General features: G+C 39.3%; 1 protein-coding gene across 1 annotated transcript in view; it reads right to left on the bottom strand.

Moving 5' to 3' along the window:
* alpl (alkaline phosphatase, biomineralization associated) overlaps positions 1–20,652 on the bottom strand; it is a 50,117-nt gene extending 29,465 nt beyond the window's left edge. The window contains exon 1 of the mRNA XM_053652513.1: positions 20,493–20,652. The gene's annotated coding sequence lies outside the window, so the exon portion shown is untranslated. The remainder of the gene's footprint in view (positions 1–20,492) is intronic.
* Between the last annotated feature and the right edge of the window lie 518 nt (positions 20,653–21,170).

The raw sequence follows: 21,170 nt of genomic DNA, 5'->3' as shown, positions 1-21,170 counted from the left end.
ATATGTGGATGAATGACAAAGTTTCCTTGAACATGAACTTGAACAATGGCTTATTAAGGACTTAAGCATTCTGGGAGGGATGTTTCTTTTTTCATATACAGTACTGTGCAAAAGTCTTAGGCACCCTATTTTTTTTTTTTTTAGTACAAACTTTGTTATAGATTTTTATTTTATGACTTCTACATTATCGAGTCGGTACAAAAACAAAAACATTAGTTTTCCAGCACAAAATTAAATGTCACAGAAAAATGTTTGTATGTCAGTAAAGAAAGCGGCGTATTATGTTGTAAGAGACACTTTTCAGACAAAAACATAATAAAGGCTGCTGGATTTAGCTGCAAAAATAAGAATCGAGTGCGACAGTCAAAGTCTCCAGAAGAACTGTGGCTGGTTCTGCAAGAAGCTCAATAAAACTTACAGCTCATTTCCTTCTAAAACTGCACTCATTCTACCTGAGACTACTTTTTTTTTTAAGCAAAGGGTCGTCACACCACATATTGCCTTTGTTTCCTGTTTACCGCTCTTTATAGTCATTTGTTTTAATGGAGAAACATTTCATTTCATTATTTTTGAAGGCATCTTTGCTTTACAGCATTTCTTTGAATGTATGATTCATTGCATGAAGCTGTATGATTCTGTCATAATCATTCAAGTGTAGAAGTGAAATCACTTGTAGAGGATTTGTGGTAAATTTACAAGAGAGATCAGTTAAGATCTTTAAAAGTGAGAGGGAACCTTTTTATAAAATGGCCCTTCAGTAAGGGACATTTTAATGAGTTCGAATGGCAATGTTCTGAGAAGGTTAATAAGGATGACAAAGCTGATTAAGTGGACATTTTTTGCCTACTCTCTCACTCTCACACACACACCATTCAGTGGAGAAGAACTAAATGTAACACAGAGTATACACTCTGAGTCAAAGGTTGTCAAACATCCTATCAATAAGTAATTTACTTTTTTAAGTAATTACTCATGATAAAATCGAATTATGTATTGGTGGAGAAATGTATGTAACTTTTTTTTTTTTTTAATCATCTTGATGTAATAAGTAAAAAAAACTAGCAATATCTTCTTTTTTTTTCTATAGGACTATTACTTACTTAAACATATTATTCACTACTATTTCCTTTTATTTTTTTTATTATTCATTACCATAGCAATTATTTACCAGTAATAGTTGAGTAATTACAAGTCAGGGTCCACAGATCTTGGGAGTTTCTGGAGCAGTTCTTGGAGCTTAAAGGGTTTTTAAAAAAGCAGGCTTATTTTCATTGCCCAATAAGATCTATGAGTGGCCAGTTAAGATGTGTTCAAATACAAAGATAATTAAGTACTTGTTTAATGTGCCATTTTTTCATTACTTTTATATACCACCTTGTTTTGTGATGAAATGAAATGAAACATATAAAGCAAACACGCAAAAAAGAAACTCCATGCGTTCTTAAACTTTCGACTGACTATCTACATGAGTATGCTGTACATATTCACCAGGCCAGCTTCTGTCAAACACCATATGTGTGAGTCTATCCATCTAATAAGCATGCAGAACAATAAGCATTAAAAACAAATGTATGACTCTAGGCTATATTTACCCAGATCATCTTCATAAACGCAGTGGTGTTCCAAGAGGAACCACTCTGGATGCTAGTCGGCATGTGAAGAAGCAGAGGAGTGCAAGCACACAGAGGAACAGCACTCCTGAGAAGAAGGCGGTCACCCCAACCCAGACTACTTCTTGATTCATGGTATCAGTAGACAGGTTAATCACGGAGCAGTGAGTTTAGTATACGATCCACTTGTTCCTTATAGAGTTAAAGAGAAGATCCAACCAAGTCAGACTGCAAACCTATTCAGGCACCAAGATACAGGTGCATTCATGTAAGGATGATTATAAGAGAGGATTAGGATTAATACGTTCTGAATGAATCAGACGTATTAGCTCCTCTGTCTTACAAAGCCTACAAAGTCTTACAATATTACAAGAGAAAGAGACAGGCAGAGGTCAGGCGATCAGGCAAACAGGCAATACTAGGCAGGGCAGAGAATCGATGTCAAGGGACAAAGCAAAGGACAAAATCAGAATAGCGATCACATAATAAGGGCTTGGATAATGACAGAGACTACGCACCTGAGCGTTTACTTCGCAAATTCGTAATGTTCCAAAACTCACTTATATGCTGTGTGTGTGTGTGTGTGTGTGTGTGTGTGTGTGATTGGATGCAGGTGTCTAGAACTCAGGAGATGGTGCGCGTGTGGGAAGTGTAGTCCTCGTCGGCCATGTTTGTAGTTTGTGTTGTATTCTGGGAACTGTAGTTGCTGGTTTGCTGTGACATCACACACTGTTTCTTTCATTGTTTTTTTTTTAGCATCTTGGTCCAAGTGAAACAATATTTCGTACAGCTGTATACTTTATATGTGGATGAATGACAAAGTTTCCTTGAACATGAACTTGAACAATGGCTTATTAAGGACTTAAGCATTCTGGGAGGGATGTTTCTTTTTTCATATACAGTACTGTGCAAAAGTCTTAGGCACCCTATTTTTTTTTTTTTTAGTACAAACTTTGTTATAGATTTTTATTTTATGACTTCTACATTATCGAGTCGGTACAAAAACAAAAACATTAGTTTTCCAGCACAAAATTAAATGTCACAGAAAAATGTTTGTATGTCAGTAAAGAAAGCGGCGTATTATGTTGTAAGAGACACTTTTCAGACAAAAACATAATAAAGGCTGCTGGATTTAGCTGCAAAAATAAGAATCGAGTGCGACAGTCAAAGTCTCCAGAAGAACTGTGGCTGGTTCTGCAAGAAGCTCAATAAAACTTACAGCTCATTTCCTTCTAAAACTGCACTCATTCTACCTGAGACTACTTTTTTTTTTAAGCAAAGGGTCGTCACACCACATATTGCCTTTGTTTCCTGTTTACCGCTCTTTATAGTCATTTGTTTTAATGGAGAAACATTTCATTTCATTATTTTTGAAGGCATCTTTGCTTTACAGCATTTCTTTGAATGTATGATTCATTGCATGAAGCTGTATGATTCTGTCATAATCATTCAAGTGTAGAAGTGAAATCACTTGTAGAGGATTTGTGGTAAATTTACAAGAGAGATCAGTTAAGATCTTTAAAAGTGAGAGGGAACCTTTTTATAAAATGGCCCTTCAGTAAGGGACATTTTAATGAGTTTGAATGGCAATGTTCTGAGAAGGTTAATAAGGATGACAAAGCTGATTAAGTGGACATTTTTTGCCTACTCTCTCACTCTCACACACACACCATTCAGTGGAGAAGAACTAAATGTAACACAGAGTATACACTCTGAGTCAAAGGTTGTCAAACATCCTATCAATAAGTAATTTACTTTTTTAAGTAATTACTCATGATAAAATCGAATTATGTATTGGTGGAGAAATGTATGTAACTTTTTTTTTTTTTTAATCATCTTGATGTAATAAGTAAAAAAAACTAGCAATATCTTCTTTTTTTTTCTATAGGACTATTACTTACTTAAACATATTATTCACTACTATTTCCTTTTATTTTTTTTATTATTCATTACCATAGCAATTATTTACCAGTAATAGTTGAGTAATTACAAGTCAGGGTCCACAGATCTTGGGAGTTTCTGGAGCAGTTCTTGGAGCTTAAAGGGTTTTTAAAAAAGCAGGCTTATTTTCATTGCCCAATAAGATCTATGAGTGGCCAGTTAAGATGTGTTCAAATACAAAGATAATTAAGTACTTGTTTAATGTGCCATTTTTTCATTACTTTTATATACCACCTTGTTTTGTGATGAAATGAAATGAAACATATAAAGCAAACACGCAAAAAAGAAACTCCATGCGTTCTTAAACTTTCGACTGACTATCTACATGAGTATGCTGTACATATTCACCAGGCCAGCTTCTGTCAAACACCATATGTGTGAGTCTATCCATCTAATAAGCATGCAGAACAATAAGCATTAAAAACAAATGTATGACTCTAGGCTATATTTACCCAGATCATCTTCATAAACGCAGTGGTGTTCCAAGAGGAACCACTCTGGATGCTAGTCGGCATGTGAAGAAGCAGAGGAGTGCAAGCACACAGAGGAACAGCACTCCTGAGAAGAAGGCGGTCACCCCAACCCAGACTACTTCTTGATTCATGGTATCAGTAGACAGGTTAATCACGGAGCAGTGAGTTTAGTATACGATCCACTTGTTCCTTATAGAGTTAAAGAGAAGATCCAACCAAGTCAGACTGCAAACCTATTCAGGCACCAAGATACAGGTGCATTCATGTAAGGATGATTATAAGAGAGGATTAGGATTAATACGTTCTGAATGAATCAGACGTATTAGCTCCTCTGTCTTACAAAGCCTACAAAGTCTTACAATATTACAAGAGAAAGAGACAGGCAGAGGTCAGGCGATCAGGCAAACAGGCAATACTAGGCAGGGCAGAGAATCGATGTCAAGGGACAAAGCAAAGGACAAAATCAGAATAGCGATCACATAATAAGGGCTTGGATAATGACAGAGACTACGCACCTGAGCGTTTACTTCGCAAATTCGTAATGTTCCAAAACTCACTTATATGCTGTGTGTGTGTGTGTGTGTGTGTGTGTGTGTGTGATTGGATGCAGGTGTCTAGAACTCAGGAGATGGTGCGCGTGTGGGAAGTGTAGTCCTCGTCGGCCATGTTTGTAGTTTGTGTTGTATTCTGGGAACTGTAGTTGCTGGTTTGCTGTGACATCACACACTGTTTCTTTCATTGTTTTTTTTAGCATCTTGGTCCAAGTGAAACAATATTTCGTACAGCTGTATACTTTATATGTGGATGAATGACAAAGTTTCCTTGAACATGAACTTGAACAATGGCTTATTAAGGACTTAAGCATTCTGGGAGGGATGTTTCTTTTTTCATATACAGTACTGTGCAAAAGTCTTAGGCACCCTATTTTTTTTTTTTTTTAGTACAAACTTTGTTATAGATTTTTATTTTATGACTTCTACATTATCGAGTCGGTACAAAAACAAAAACATTAGTTTTCCAGCACAAAATTAAATGTCACAGAAAAATGTTTGTATGTCAGTAAAGAAAGCGGCGTATTATGTTGTAAGAGACACTTTTCAGACAAAAACATAATAAAGGCTGCTGGATTTAGCTGCAAAAATAAGAATCGAGTGCGACAGTCAAAGTCTCCAGAAGAACTGTGGCTGGTTCTGCAAGAAGCTCAATAAAACTTACAGCTCATTTCCTTCTAAAACTGCACTCATTCTACCTGAGACTACTTTTTTTTTTAAGCAAAGGGTCGTCACACCACATATTGCCTTTGTTTCCTGTTTACCGCTCTTTATAGTCATTTGTTTTAATGGAGAAACATTTCATTTCATTATTTTTGAAGGCATCTTTGCTTTACAGCATTTCTTTGAATGTATGATTCATTGCATGAAGCTGTATGATTCTGTCATAATCATTCAAGTGTAGAAGTGAAATCACTTGTAGAGGATTTGTGGTAAATTTACAAGAGAGATCAGTTAAGATCTTTAAAAGTGAGAGGGAACCTTTTTATAAAATGGCCCTTCAGTAAGGGACATTTTAATGAGTTCGAATGGCAATGTTCTGAGAAGGTTAATAAGGATGACAAAGCTGATTAAGTGGACATTTTTTGCCTACTCTCTCACTCTCACACACACACCATTCAGTGGAGAAGAACTAAATGTAACACAGAGTATACACTCTGAGTCAAAGGTTGTCAAACATCCTATCAATAAGTAATTTACTTTTTTAAGTAATTACTCATGATAAAATCGAATTATGTATTGGTGGAGAAATGTATGTAACTTTTTTTTTTTTTTAATCATCTTGATGTAATAAGTAAAAAAAACTAGCAATATCTTCTTTTTTTTTTCTATAGGACTATTACTTACTTAAACATATTATTCACTACTATTTCCTTTTATTTTTTTTATTATTCATTACCATAGCAATTATTTACCAGTAATAGTTGAGTAATTACAAGTCAGGGTCCACAGATCTTGGGAGTTTCTGGAGCAGTTCTTGGAGCTTAAAGGGTTTTTAAAAAAGCAGGCTTATTTTCATTGCCCAATAAGATCTATGAGTGGCCAGTTAAGATGTGTTCAAATACAAAGATAATTAAGTACTTGTTTAATGTGCCATTTTTTCATTACTTTTATATACCACCTTGTTTTGTGATGAAATGAAATGAAACATATAAAGCAAACACGCAAAAAAGAAACTCCATGCGTTCTTAAACTTTCGACTGACTATCTACATGAGTATGCTGTACATATTCACCAGGCCAGCTTCTGTCAAACACCATATGTGTGAGTCTATCCATCTAATAAGCATGCAGAACAATAAGCATTAAAAACAAATGTATGACTCTAGGCTATATTTACCCAGATCATCTTCATAAACGCAGTGGTGTTCCAAGAGGAACCACTCTGGATGCTAGTCGGCATGTGAAGAAGCAGAGGAGTGCAAGCACACAGAGGAACAGCACTCCTGAGAAGAAGGCGGTCACCCCAACCCAGACTACTTCTTGATTCATGGTATCAGTAGACAGGTTAATCACGGAGCAGTGAGTTTAGTATACGATCCACTTGTTCCTTATAGAGTTAAAGAGAAGATCCAACCAAGTCAGACTGCAAACCTATTCAGGCACCAAGATACAGGTGCATTCATGTAAGGATGATTATAAGAGAGGATTAGGATTAATACGTTCTGAATGAATCAGACGTATTAGCTCCTCTGTCTTACAAAGCCATACTCACATAGTCACCAACTCTTATCAAAACACTGACATGCCTGAGTGAAAGAATGTTCAGACTAGAGCTGCAACAACTAATCGATAAAATCGATAATAATCGATTATGAAAATCGTCGTCGACAAATCTCATTATGGATTAGTTGGTCTGCGTGCGGCACGGGGCGTGTTTACTCATTACGTTACTTATGTACTGAAAACACGCTTCGGAAAGTAAATACTAAAGTTGTGTCCCAAATGAAGTACTGTACACTTACACTATGCACTGTGTACTACCGTCTAGTGTGTGGATTTTAGAAAGGTAAAATCATCTCAAATGGAACACTAGCGTTTTTTTTTTTTACTAACAGGAAGCATAAGCCGCTTCCTACATGACGTCACATGCACGTAATGCGACGGCGCTAGCTTTAGCCTAATACCCAGAGTCACCGTACATGACTTTCTTTTCTCTCAATGACCATCAGACGAAGGAGAAAATGGTCACGTGACTGAGGAAGAAAATGTGCGACCTTCAAGTCCTCTAAGGCAGTGGAACATTTTATATTAAACACCGCGGAGAAGATTTATAAACTTTATAAAGCGGAGTTTGTGTAGCACGAGCACGACAGTGATGCTGTCGCCAGTTGCTTAAAAGGTTTAGTTTAATTTAAGTTTATTGTTATTATATGCTGTGTCAGTGTAACTTATGTTCTTTATTATAACGGAAGTGATCTATTAGTAAGGAGGCCGTGTTGCTCCTCACGCGCAGTGTAGACGCGCCGATACAGAGAGGAAGCGCGAGTAAGATCTGTAATGTCTAATTAAAACACTATGATCAAAAGTAAACACAAGTAATATAATATGTCTAAAGGCAGCGAGTAACAGGAACCACAAGGTGCAGTGAAAGTGAGTTTTTATTATTCATTTAGGACTGTAGTTTAATTCAGTGCCATAAAAAGTCATGCATATATACTATTATATTATATATTTTATATATATAATGTGTGTGTATGTGTGTATAAATATAGTATATATATATATAAGTATTTATACATTTTTTTATGGCACTGAATCAAACTACAGTCCTAAATTAATAATATATATTCTGGTGTGTGTGTGTATTAGGTTCTTTTCAGTCTTATATAATTAGACAAACAGTTGTGTAAAGTTTTAGTCTGAAGTTTATATTTGTAACAATCAGTTTGTGGATTTCATTTTAAATAAACGGGGAAAAAATGGTACTGAAAGCTTGCCCCGCCCCATCCGATTAATCGAAAATATATAATCGGCCAACTAATCGATTATGAAAATAATCGTCAGTTGCAGCCCTAGTTCAGACTATAAATTATTATTCTCCTTGATAGACTAGGAAATGTTATTGGAGTTAAGGGAAGGGCCCTCTCCATGCTCAGGTCTTATTTGACTGATTGTTATCGAGTTATATATGTAAATGGTGACTTGTCTATGCATATTAAGGTAGGGTTTGGTGTTATGCAAGGTTCTGTTTTAGGCCCGCTACTCTTTTCTTTATATATGCTACCTCTGGGTAAAATTACTTGTAAACATGGTTCCACTGTTATGCTGATTGCACACAGTTTTATGTTTCAGCAAAACCAGATAAGAGACACCAGCTTAATAAAGTTGATGAATGTGTAAAGGACATGCTTGCCAACTTCCTTCTACTTAATTCTGTCAAGACAGAAGTACTTGTTGATAATGTAGATAATATTACTAAGATAGGCTTCTTTCATCTCAGAAATATTACCAAGATAAGAAATATAATGTCACTATACGATGCAGAAACACTAGTTCATGCTTTTGTTACCGCTAGGCTGGATTATTGTTATCCCTTTCTGTCTGGCTGTTCCAGTACTGTAGGAGCATAAACAAGCTCAAGTTAATCCAGAATGCATCAGTAAGAGTCCTTACTAGAACCAGAATATATGACCACATCTCCCCGATCTTATCCACCCTGCACTGGATCCCAATCAAATTTTGCATTGATCATAAAATACTACCATTTACCTATACCGCACCTGAGCATACTTTTGGTCTTTGTCATCCGCCATGCCTACTTTGATCAAAAGGTGCAGGCTATTTGTTGGTACCTTGTATAATGCAGGCTAAACAAAAGATCAAATGGTTAAACAATAAAGACACATTTTCACAGCCTTCGTTGCTCATATTTACCAAGGGTGCCAGTATTAGTGGAGGGCACTGTGTTAGTACACAGTTATATAGGGGAATTATTTGTAATTGCACTATCCATTGTCACCCAGATGAGGATGGGTTCCCTTTTGAGTCTGGTTCCTCTTAAGGTGTCGTCCTCATATCGTCTCAGGGAGTTTTTCCTTGCCACTGTCACTTCTGGTATGCTCATTAGGGGTAAATTTATGAATGTAAAATTAATGTCCTAAATTTATATATTTCTGCAACTATGTCCATTGTTAAAAGTGCTACACAAATAAATTTGAATTGAATATCAGAAATTTGGGCAATAACAGTAAAAAAAATATTGACAGAAATTAACTTCTAATATTAATTTTTATAATATTAATGGTTATAAATATATATATATATATATATATATATATATATATATATTCTTATTTTATTTTAAATCTTGACTTTTATAAACTACTCAAAGAAAAGTCCTACTAGACTAACAGGACTATAATATACTAAATATGCAAAATGACTAATGTGAAAACGTTTGCATAGTCTGCAATCTCCAGAAAACATATATATCTTAATGCAGCCAGTATGCACATTCACACCAACATCCTAAACTGCATTAATATGGCAACACCACTTAACCGACCATCATTTTTGTAAAGGTAATTTTCAGAGTCTGTGACTTAATTCCAGAAGGTATATCAAGAAAGATATGGTATTTCACCTTTATTGTTTAAACACAAACACTTGCCTTTAAGTTAGGGCTGCACAATTAATCGAATATCGATTGCGATTACGATTTTGACTGCCCACGATTACATGAACATGATCGACTGCAATATTGACGTTTAAAGTTCGTCCTCCGCTCATAGAAAACGCTGCTGCAGATCAAATCAAGCGCTTCCTATATTTACAGCCAATCACCATAGAGTGGTGCAATGATGACGTCATTTTGTAGTGCCAAAACCCTTAAACGGGGTTAGCATTTTAGCGCTCGAGCGGCCAGCTTCGCTTCGAGCTCCAGCGCTTTGCGCGAGGGGAAATCATGATATTAACATGATGCTAAACGGCACTACAGAGGTTGTCGGGGACATTAAACGGGAAAAAACTTTGCAGATAAACTCAGGGCTTTACAGTGCGACCATTTCACTCACATTTGTGACTGAAAAGTATTTTGTGCGACTGTGAATAAATATTTATTCGCACCGGTGCGAGGGACCTGTTCGGAGTTGTATAATACAATTGGAATAAAAACTACAGGAAGTCCAAAATGCATCTACACCGCGCAACTGTTACTTTCGCACTGCTTTTCATCTCCTCAGTCAACCGAACAAGTGTGTAAATACTGCAGAGAAGCCATTATGATGACAAGAGTAACTCTGTACATCATCTGCTTCAACTTCCCGATCTCACAATCCGCCATCTTTTATTGATCACGCAAAATGACCTGAACTTGCACCTGCTCATGTAGACACAGCGGCGTCGGGCGGAGTAAATTAATAATAATGCTAACGCTACAAGGTGGGTTTAATTCAAACTTCTTAATTAAAAAATTCCTCACCACCTGCAGCTAAGGCATTACTTACAGACAAACAATGAATGGGATAAACTATGCACTTCGCCATCCAACAGAGAATGTTTGTTTATGTTAATAATCAAAAGAACCATTAAAAAGAAGATCATATCACACCTATATAAGATCTTACAAGAAGAACTAAAGGATGATGGTTTGGACATTAAGGAAAAATGGGAACTGGAGATGAATACCATCATTCCAGATGAAAAATGGGCACTTCTTTATACGCCACATCTTGCGGAGAGGGACACAAAATAACAAACAGCCCCATTTGGAGGAAAGTCAAGATGAGATTTTTCAGAACTCCCCTTATTACCTCAAAATTTGGAGACAAATCAGATTAATGTAGGAGGGGCTACGGCCTGGTGGGAGACCATACACACATATTCTGGGACTGTCCAAAATTACCAGAATATTGGCAAAGCATACAAAATGAAATTAAAAATGTTTACATATAGAACTGCCTTTAGAACCATCTTGATATTTATTGGGATTACTTCCGGAGGAGGTGGAGAACAGTAATGTGACATTCTTACTGAGAGTCTTACTCTTAATACCTAAGAAGATGATTACGGTCTCCTGGCTGAAGCCGCAGCCAGGCTAAAAACAAACAAAATTACAACTAAAAACAGAAATATTTTCAATTAAATGGTCCCCGATCATCTCATATTTTCTCATTGTAGGAGTCGGAGTAGATTCTCTTTGTTATCTAAATCTGAATGCCATCTTGATGTTAATCACACATTACTATTATTTATTCATTATTACTGTACATCTATTTTTGTCTTTGTTGATTTATTTATTTATTTTTATCTATTTACTGTATTGGTGGTTGTAATCCCTTACTTACCATTTTGTCCCATGAGGGGGAAATATGTGTGGACACTGAGACGATATTGGAAACCATGGACTGCCCTGTAAGGCATTTATACCTGTGCTATATCGCTGAATTACTAATTGTACTGTATGAATGCACTTGATAAAATGGAATAAAAAGAAGTTTAAATAAAATTCCTCACCAATTATAAGCAAGAGTAGCAACTGTTCAGTCTGTAAACATACAGTTCACTGCCGTTCTCCTTCACTAACTCTAGTTCACTTCATTTAAACTCACTCCAGTTTCCATGTTTTGATTTAATCCCCCAAAACACAATATTATCAGCAGACATGGAACACTGCACTGGGGGAACCCAAAACTGATAAACAAAAATAAAACTACTAAAATGTAAAGACAGAAAATGTTCTTAGTTATAAATAAATCATTTAATATATAAAAAAATAGATATTATAATAACTTCATAAACTATAAATAAAATGAGAAATGAAATGATGTTTAATTACTATGGGTTGCATTTAATATTAATTTGACATTAAGCTTAGTTCACTATCTCCTTAGAAGGCTATTAGCCTTTTTCCTAATATGGATCATTTTTGTGTTAGTCTACTTTTATTTAGGACTCATTTATTGTTTTTAAGATATTTAAAAATAAATGTTTTATGCTTGTTTATTTATTAATTAACCAACAGTATTTGTCATTGCTATTATTTTAACTCCATTAACAGTGACCATGAGCAGAGAGCTTACATTTAACTGTTTATAACAGACCTCCTGATTAAAGTTTAAACAAAAAAAGATCGGTATCTGGATCGGTATCGGCTGTAAAAATCCTGATTGGTGCATTAATGAACACCATTAAACTAAAGCGCTTTGCATCTGACGGGTAAATGAACTCACCCAATCACATCCTATATGAGATTATTCAGATATCTACACAATATACACAGAGCGGTTCGAGAACTGACTCCAGCCCAGAACCATGACCGTGGAAAATGTCTAATAGTGTAGCTTTAAATATATTTAAGAGGAGCTGACTTCAAACACTGAACATTGAGGTTTATTGTATTTGTTTACAAGGTGTAACAGGTTAACGTTGTTTTTTTGCATACCGTCTGTAAAATTAACTGAAAATATAAAATTTAGTTTATCAGAAGGTAAATTAATTTGTCATGCCTCACACCATGTTCCTAAATTCTGTTATAACTGACCAGCTCAAGTTTTCTCATGCTACTTGTGTGTTATATTGTGGCATGAGAAAACTTAATAAATGTGAGAGTGCAATAAAAATATGTTGTCACTAAAATCAATGAATAATCGTGATAAATAATCGAGACCTCAATATTGATCAAAATAATCAGGATTATCATTTTGGCCATAATCCTGCAGCCCTACTTTAAGTAAAAAAATATATATTTTTTTTTTAAATAAAAGGATAGAAAATGCGGACCGAAGCAGATAGGCCAGATGCAGATGTACCATAAACACAACAGGCCGTGCAAAATGAAAAATAAAAAAGTCTAACGCCTGCTTCGCACATACTCCGTTTGCAGTACATATGCAGTGCGTATTGCAGTACGTATGCGGTGCGGAAGCAGCACGCACCCTTATGCTTCCACAAAAGACGCGTTTGCAGTACGCTACTGACCCGCGGCGGAACACGTTCAGAAAAGGACATGAAGGTGGAGGGTGACAGGACTTTGAATGAAGTTTAGAGCAACACAGTACAGTAATACAATCTTTCGTAGACGTATTCATGTTTAAACACAATAAATATAAACAACACAATATTCAATTCATTACTTCTACATAGATTTATATATTACTTTGCTCATGCAAGTGGCAAAACATTTAAACATCTCCCCCCTTCATCCACACACAATATAACATGCTGTCTAGTGTATTTTACATTAAAAAGTATACTTTAGATATAATTTTGACCGCATTAGTTATTTTTGCAACTCCTGGTAAGTGTTTTGGTTTTCTTTGCTTTACCCCGGGCTTAAAGTAATAAGATGTCTGCGATAAACAGTAGTATACTTTACTTATATGCATTTATGGTGTAATCACTAGATTTTCGTGTCAATCCGTGTTCATTTTGACCACGAACTATGCGCTATCACTTTAATTCAGCGTGTGCAGCACAGCGAAAATAGACTTGGGGCAGAAACGATCAGTGCACTGTAATGCTATCATTATGTCAAATCTCCTTCCCTAGCAGTTCATTACTAAGCTGTCTATAATCACAGGGATATAAAGTATTGTGTGTGCATAAACACCTTAAACTTGGGCTCTTGTTAAGTCTTATTCCTTCCCATGATCTTGTGCTACCACTTCCATGTTCATGCCCTGTTTATGTGTAGTGCCTTGCCTGGTCTCATGTAGTCTTGTTAAGCCTAGTGTAGCCTGTAGGTCTAATTTAAGCCTTTGATATTTACTTCTGTAGTTAATGTTCATGTTCGCTCTATTCTGTGCTGATCCTCACATCTAAGGAGGTTATTACTTATTGTCATTGTTTAGTTTTTTTTCCCATGTGAAATCACAGACAACAGTTTCTCATGTGTTTTCATTGCACTGGTTTCGATGTCGTCTGCTTTACCGTATGTTTATAAAAGTTTGATAACTGTTTCATTTTGTTTCACTACTGCTTCTAGTACTTTCTAAAAATGTGTGTTTTTAAAATGACTTTTGTATGTTAAAACTTTTGTCATTGTACTTAACGTATGGACAATGTCGATATTTTTAACTCAGTGGGTGGAGTTATACCACATTGATACCACATCAGAACATTCTCAGGTGTAAATATGCTAGAGCTGCATACACGTTGGCATTTTTGAGTAAATGTTTTATATCTGTTTATTATAATTAAATATTATTTAAACTAATGGTGGTATTGATATCTGTGTAAGACTGTCGCCTCTATAGAGGGCAGGGGATATCAAGTGAATATCCAGTGAATATTGAACCTAAAACTAACTTTTTTGCTGTGAAAAACCCAGCTAATTTTCCCAGCGGACAGGTCATCCTCCCTTCCTGTAACCCTCTTACCACCTTTGAAAAGCACATGATGAACTTCTCGGAGCGAAGCAACATGTAACAACTCTTACATCATATAGCGTTCAAGATCCACCGATGGGACAGGCATCCGTTCCTGACCTATGTAGTAGCATCCAATTGCACCAAGTCTGGCTGTGACAGACAGGAGCGTGTGTCTAATGACAGGTAAGGGCCCGCCCCTTACCTGAGTGCATAAATGACCTGCATGTGCTCCTCTTCCTCAGCTGACATTCGCGTCTCGCGACCTCTAGCTTATTTTGTGCGCAAAGCTCTCTGGTTCATTGACTTGCACTTTTTGTCTGGAGGAGGACATCCACCGGACATATTTGTCTCGCTAGCCAGGTTAGCCGTGTCACTCGCTGCAAGCCGCCCACGCTCACACTGCTCATTAGGCTGCCCGCCTCCTCTTAAGCCTTTTTTTCTCCTGTCTAACGACTGCCCGCCTTTCAGACACGACTGAGTCCTGTGTTTCATCGCCATGGCACATACTAAATTGGCTTCGGCTTCCGGTGAGGATAACCACTCACGTGCCTGCCTGGCTGCATGTGGTGCTCTCATTGCAGCTAGGGATTCTCATCCCTTCTGTGTGATATGCATGGGCTTCAAACACGTGGAAGAAGCCATTGATTTCCCTGACAACTGTAGCCACTGCCTAGCACTTTCCAAAAAGCTAAGGGCCAAAGGCTCAAAGTGACCGCAAACCAGAGTGTAGATTTTGGACAGTCCAACTCTGACGGGGGAAACGGTGATGACAGCATGCTCCCGGGGATCTCCAAAGGCGCTGCCTTTCTGAGCTGGGCTGACTATAGCAACCCTTCTCCCCTCAAAGGCATCTTACCAGGTGAACCCTCCTTAGTTAATGAGCCGCCCGGCTCCGGTGATGAGGACGTCGCGGGCCTTCTAGAGGGTTAGCCCCAGGCTAATGTTCCCGTAGCCTTACCTCAGTACATCCTGTTTGAGTTTTGTGAGCGAGCAGCCGCTCGCCTCAATATTAAATGGTCGGCCCTGCAAAGTGCCACTGACCAAGAGAGGGATGTTTACGATGGGAAACTCCTGGGACCGCCTCCAGACCTGAGAAAACAGCTCCTCCTAGTCCTCCCCGTATGTGCCAAGCACATGAAACATTGCTGGGGAGACCCCGAGCACTCGAGACCATGAGCCCTCCATTGCCAGACAACTTAACCCCTCCCAAGGTGGCTTGTTCACTCCAGTCAAGCCCACTCTCTCCAGCAAAATGGACCATTTTTCCATGTCATCCACCAGGCCTCTTATAAGGCCTCAGCCATAGCTGTCAGGGCCCTCAATGTCTCCTCGCTTCTATCAGCTTACCACACTGAGCTCCTGGTTGACATGGGACAGCAACTGGGGACAGGGTGTCCCTCACCCTCGCTCTGGAAGGAGATCATCACCATTAATGACCTCGTCCTCCGCAATGCACGCCAAGCCATCCAGGCGAGCAGGAGTTCCATGGCCCTCTCGGTAGTTGACGAGCGTGCGCTCTGGCTGTAACCTATCGGGTCTCCCTGATAGCGAGAAGCAGTGCATCACAGGAGCACCAGTGGAGCCTGGCCGGGCCCTTTTTGGTCCCGTCATCGCTTTGATGCAACAACGCTGCGACGACAAAACGGAGGACGAGGCTCTCGAGCTGTGTCTGCTGAGGAAATCCATGTGCACCAGCCCCCCCAGCACCCGTCCCCCCCGCAGCCACCTAATCCCACTGCGGGACAGCATTTCCAGAATGCTGGCAAACAGAAACCTTGTAACGAACCACCGGCGCAGCAGGGTAATCCCCCTTCTGCCATGGAGGAGAACATCCTTCACCACAGCCACTGCCAAGAAACCCCCTGGCCTCGCTCCCTCTGACCTCAAAAGGAAACGGCTGGCCTGATGCACAGCTCCACGGTGCTTTGAATCCACATTTTTGGGCATCCAGCCATCTGGACTCCAGTTTTGCCCTCCTAGCCCACCCGTCCAAGAAAAGGAGGCTTTCTGTAGGTAGGGTCTTCTCGCTAAGGCACAGAGATTCACCCCTCAGTGTGGACACACTGGCCCATTCATGGCCCAATGTGCTGCTCTATGCATTCCCTCCGCTTTGCTTAATAGACCCCACCATAGCCAGGGTGAGAGTTAAGAGCCCGACCTTCATTCTGGTGGCACCCAGGTGGCCCAAGGCACCGTGGCTGGTGGAGATAATTCCCCTCCTGTATGCCCAGAGGTGGCCCCTCCCATTAGCATTTACCTGTGAGGTGATTGAGCGTTCCGCTTTTCATCCTCCTCCCTTCTCCTCTGCAGAGGATCAGAGGTGGAATGCTCTGTGTCCTGTGCATGCCCTTCGGGCCTACATGGACACGACTAGCCTTTTCAAGAGGAGTGAGCAGCTCTTCATTTCCTGGGGCCCCCTGCACACGGGGAACCCCATTTCTAAGCAATGCCTATCCCATTGGCTTATGGAAGCTATTACTTTGGCATATTAATTGAAGGGAGTGCAGCGTCCAGAGGGCCTCAGAGCACACTCTACTAGGGGCGTGGCCACCTCGTAGGCTCTGTTTCGGGGAGTCTCACTGTGGGACATCTGTTCTGCTGCAAGCTGGGCCTCTCCCCATACGTTTGTCAAATACTACCGGCTCAATGTCACTAAGACCCCGGTAGCTGACTCTGTCCTAGGAGTGGGCTCCTCATAGCCTTCCTCCCTTAAGCCCTCTTCTCCATCTTGAAGCTTGGACTGTCAGGCTTCTCTTATTCATGTCACCAGCATATCCTTCATGTTCCACCTGTGTACCACTATCACCTTTGTGCATGGTGTTATCAGGCACGTCATTATCGGCTGCGTCAAGCACCCCCTATCTAGGTGACCATCCGCTGGCTTACGGGGCTTCATTGTGAGTGCGTTGGGCAACCGGGGAGTTGTCCATTTCTCCCATAGGTGGATCTCGAACACGAGATGATGAAAGAGAACAATAGGTTACTGTCCGTAACCCCGGTTCTCTGAGCAGAGAGATCCACCAAGCTTGCTCCGCTTGCCACACGAGAAATGAATTTGCTCACTGAGGAAGAGGAGCGCATACAGGTCTGTGTACGTTGCGTTCATTCATTTTTGGTTTAAAAAATACGAATGATTCAATGGTGCATAATTTTTTGTTTTAATATTGACAATTACATTTCTAATTAACTATGTTTAAAATCTATTTTTGTACAAAAGTGCTAATTATTTCAAATATTTGCCTCATTTGTACTTTCTTGTTCTCTTGTTTTTTTAGTTGGGGTTATTTTGTTTTCTGGCCTGCCCAAGTGTAATTTAACTAAGTGAAAAATATGCAGAGATGTTATCTCCTGTTTTGTTTTCCCACTGTGCAGTGCTTCGGGTAAATAAACATTTCTTTAGGAGACAGAAAGACTTTAAACATCTATCTGCATCAGTCCACATTATCTATGCTTTGATTTTTTTTTTTGTACTTAAAGGCAAGTGTTTGTGTTTAAACAGTGGAGGTGAAATGCCCCATCTTTCTTGATGTACCTTCTGGAATTAAGTCACAGACTCTGAAAATGACCTTTAATAAAATGATGGCTGGTTAATTGGTGTTGCCATATAAATGCAGTTTAGAATGTTGGTTTGAATGTGCATACTGGCTGCATTATATATGATTTCTGGAGATTGCAGACTATTAAACCGTTTTCACATTATTCGTTTTGCATATTTAGCACATTATAGTCATGTTAGTTTATGCTAATATTAGTTTAGTTTATTAGTTTATGCTAAGAGGACTTAAGAAAAGTCTAATAGAACTTTATAAAGGTCAAGATTTAAAAAAAAATATATATATATATATATATATATATAAAAATATTAGAAGTGCATTTCTGTCCAATTACAAACACTTCTCTTTTTCCCCATAGCATCTCCACTGCTAAAGCCATACACTACCAAGTACTACCAAGAGAAGATTGACAGCTCTCCTAATACCTGTACTCTCTTCAAAACCTTTTCTTCTCTTCTCTGTCCCCCTCCTCCCCCTTCCCCTACCTCTCTCACTGCAGACGACTTTGCCACTTTCTTTTCCAACAAGGTTACATCAATCAGGAACCAGTTCTCAACCCCAGACATGCATAGACCATGTTGCCCCACAACCTGTCCTCTTGACCCTATCCCTTCTCACCTTCTTCAGTCCATCTCTCCCACACTATTACCTGCACTCCCACGCATCTTTAACACATCCCTCTCTACTGGCACATACCCTACCTCATTTAAGCAGGCCTGGGTTACCCCACTGCTTAAAAAGCAGTCACTTAACCCTGCTGCGGTTGGCAACTACAGACCTGTTTTCCTCCTCCCTTTTCTTTCCAAACTCTCCATTTTTATCACACAGAACAACCTCCTGGATACCAAGCAGTCTGGCTTCAAAAGTAGTGACTCCACGGAGACTGCGCTGCTTTCTGTCACTGAAGCCTTACGACTAAGAAGATCAACCTCAAGATCATCTGTCCTCATCCGACTCGACCTCTCTGCTGCTTTCGACACTGTGAATCATCTGATCCTCCTGTCAACTCTCTCCAGCCTAGGCATCACCGGGACGGCTCTGCGCTATGGGGTTCTATGGTTAGATGAAACCAAGGGCTTTTTGGCAATAAACACCAGAGGTGATTTTGGCGCACACAGAGAGGTAACCAAGATTGAATGGTTAGATCAGGGGTGTCCAATCTTATCCGCAAAGGGCCGGTGTGGGTGCAGGTTTTCATTCCAACCAAGCAGGAGCCACACCTGATTCCACCTGTTTCATCGGTTGATCTTGGCTTTCAATAGACTCAGGTGTGGCTTCTGCTTGGTTGGTATGAAAACCTGCACCCACACCAGCCCTTTCCGGATAAGATTGGACACCCCTGGGTTAGATGACTGCATGAATATTGCACAAGTGTTCCTAATAAAGTGGACATTGGTAGATGAAGGTACTGTAGGTGACTCTGAGATCGCGTTTGGCAGAATTGAGATCCGTCAGCCAATAAGACAAGTGTTTCCATGTATTTTCCTGTAAACCCTGTCTGATCAGTCTCGCCTCCATTCACTAAAGAAATAAAACTACAGGTGGTCTTCTTTTAATGACGCTCAGTCACATAGTGACAAACCGCACCAACTGGAGAATTATTTGGGGCTAAGGAAAAAACCTTCAGGGCTACAGCCCCGAATGCCCAGGCCAGGTTACACCCCTGCTGTAGAGAGTCTTTGTTTTGGAGGGGTATAAAATAGTGTGCTAAGATGGAGTCGGAGAGTCGCTTTGCAAACCGACTCGTCCTCTCTTGTTACTATTGTAACAAAAGTCTCATTTCTGTTCTTTTTTCCCATCAGAGACTCAAGTTGTGTCCCAAATGACACACTACACACCAAGTAGTCTACTTATGCACTATTTTTTTAAGGTTATTTTTTTCATCCAACATCAGAGTCTGATAGCCCCGCCCCCTCCGCAACGTAATTAAAGCTGCGACAGTTGCGTGCATGAAGTCTCCAACATTCCACACTTCAGTTTTGTTTTTTTTGTTGTTGTTTTTTCCCGGTTAATTAAGTGCATCATCCGGGTATTTAAAGTGTACTTTTTTTCCATTTTGGAACACTGGACAATCGCACTCAAAATTCCAAATCGAAAAAGTACACTTTAAATGTAAATAAGCCTAGTAGTGCACTACAAAACTGCATATAATCGTGTAGGCTACAAGTACACGAATTGGGACGCACCTCCAGAAGTTTATTATTATTATTATTATTATTATTATTATTAATAATAATAATAATAATAATAATATTTAATCTTTGCTGAAGAAGATTCCTCAACACTATGCGACAATAAAATGCAGAAATGGCTCTTGTGTAACGGCTTGTAACATCCTGAATTGTCGGCTATCAAAGAGCTGTTTGTGGCTTAGACCTACTCTGTGCAGCCAAAAGGTTTAGAAAGGAGCTCATTAGCATTCCAAACAACCATCAGCATCGGAAGTAATTGCAAGCGAAATGAACGCATGTCCTGATTGAAGTTCTTGTAGCAGGATTTAAAAAAAAAATTAAAAAAAAACTCAAAGTGAGTTCTAATGAATGAACACCTACCTTCGTAAGGTCCTCGTTATCCCGCTATTCGTGCGGCTATGACTGTGCGGTTTCACCCGGTGGTGCGTGAATGCTCTTATAACGCCGGGTGAAGCGCGCGCACAGACAAAATCCGCTATGCATAATGAGGGCGCATGTAAAGCGCGAGCTCCTCCTACTGCTGAGTGGAGCACGAGCTTTTCACTCAGAGTGATACACTATTATACATTATTATTATTATTATTATTATTATTATTATTATTAACGCCTGTGGAACGTTCATGCGGTCATCTAACCATTCAATCTTGATAGATTAAGTTAATGTTTACATCAAACATCAGAATGGGGAAAAAGTGTACCATGTTTGTACCATGGTTGGTTGGCACCAGGGACCAGATGGTCAAAAGTAATCTGATCAGATTTATCAGATTGGATCTAATCTTGAAAAGAGAACAAAGGATTCTGAAATCAGATTAGATCATGTAATCCAATCATGCTTTTGATCTGTATCCAACATTCAGTATGTCCATCCATCCGTCCATCTTCTACTGCTTACTCCTTTTCAGGGTCACGGGGAAACCTGGAGCTTATCCCAGGGAGCATGGGGCACAAGATGGGGTACACCCTGGACAGGGTGCCAATCCATCACAGGGCACAATCACATACACACTCACACACCCATTCATACACTACGGACAC

Source organism: Ictalurus furcatus, chromosome 21, assembly GCF_023375685.1.
Source record: "Ictalurus furcatus strain D&B chromosome 21, Billie_1.0, whole genome shotgun sequence".
NCBI lineage: Eukaryota > Metazoa > Chordata > Actinopteri > Siluriformes > Ictaluridae > Ictalurus > Ictalurus furcatus.
This window is presented reverse-complemented; position numbering and strand designations above follow the sequence as displayed.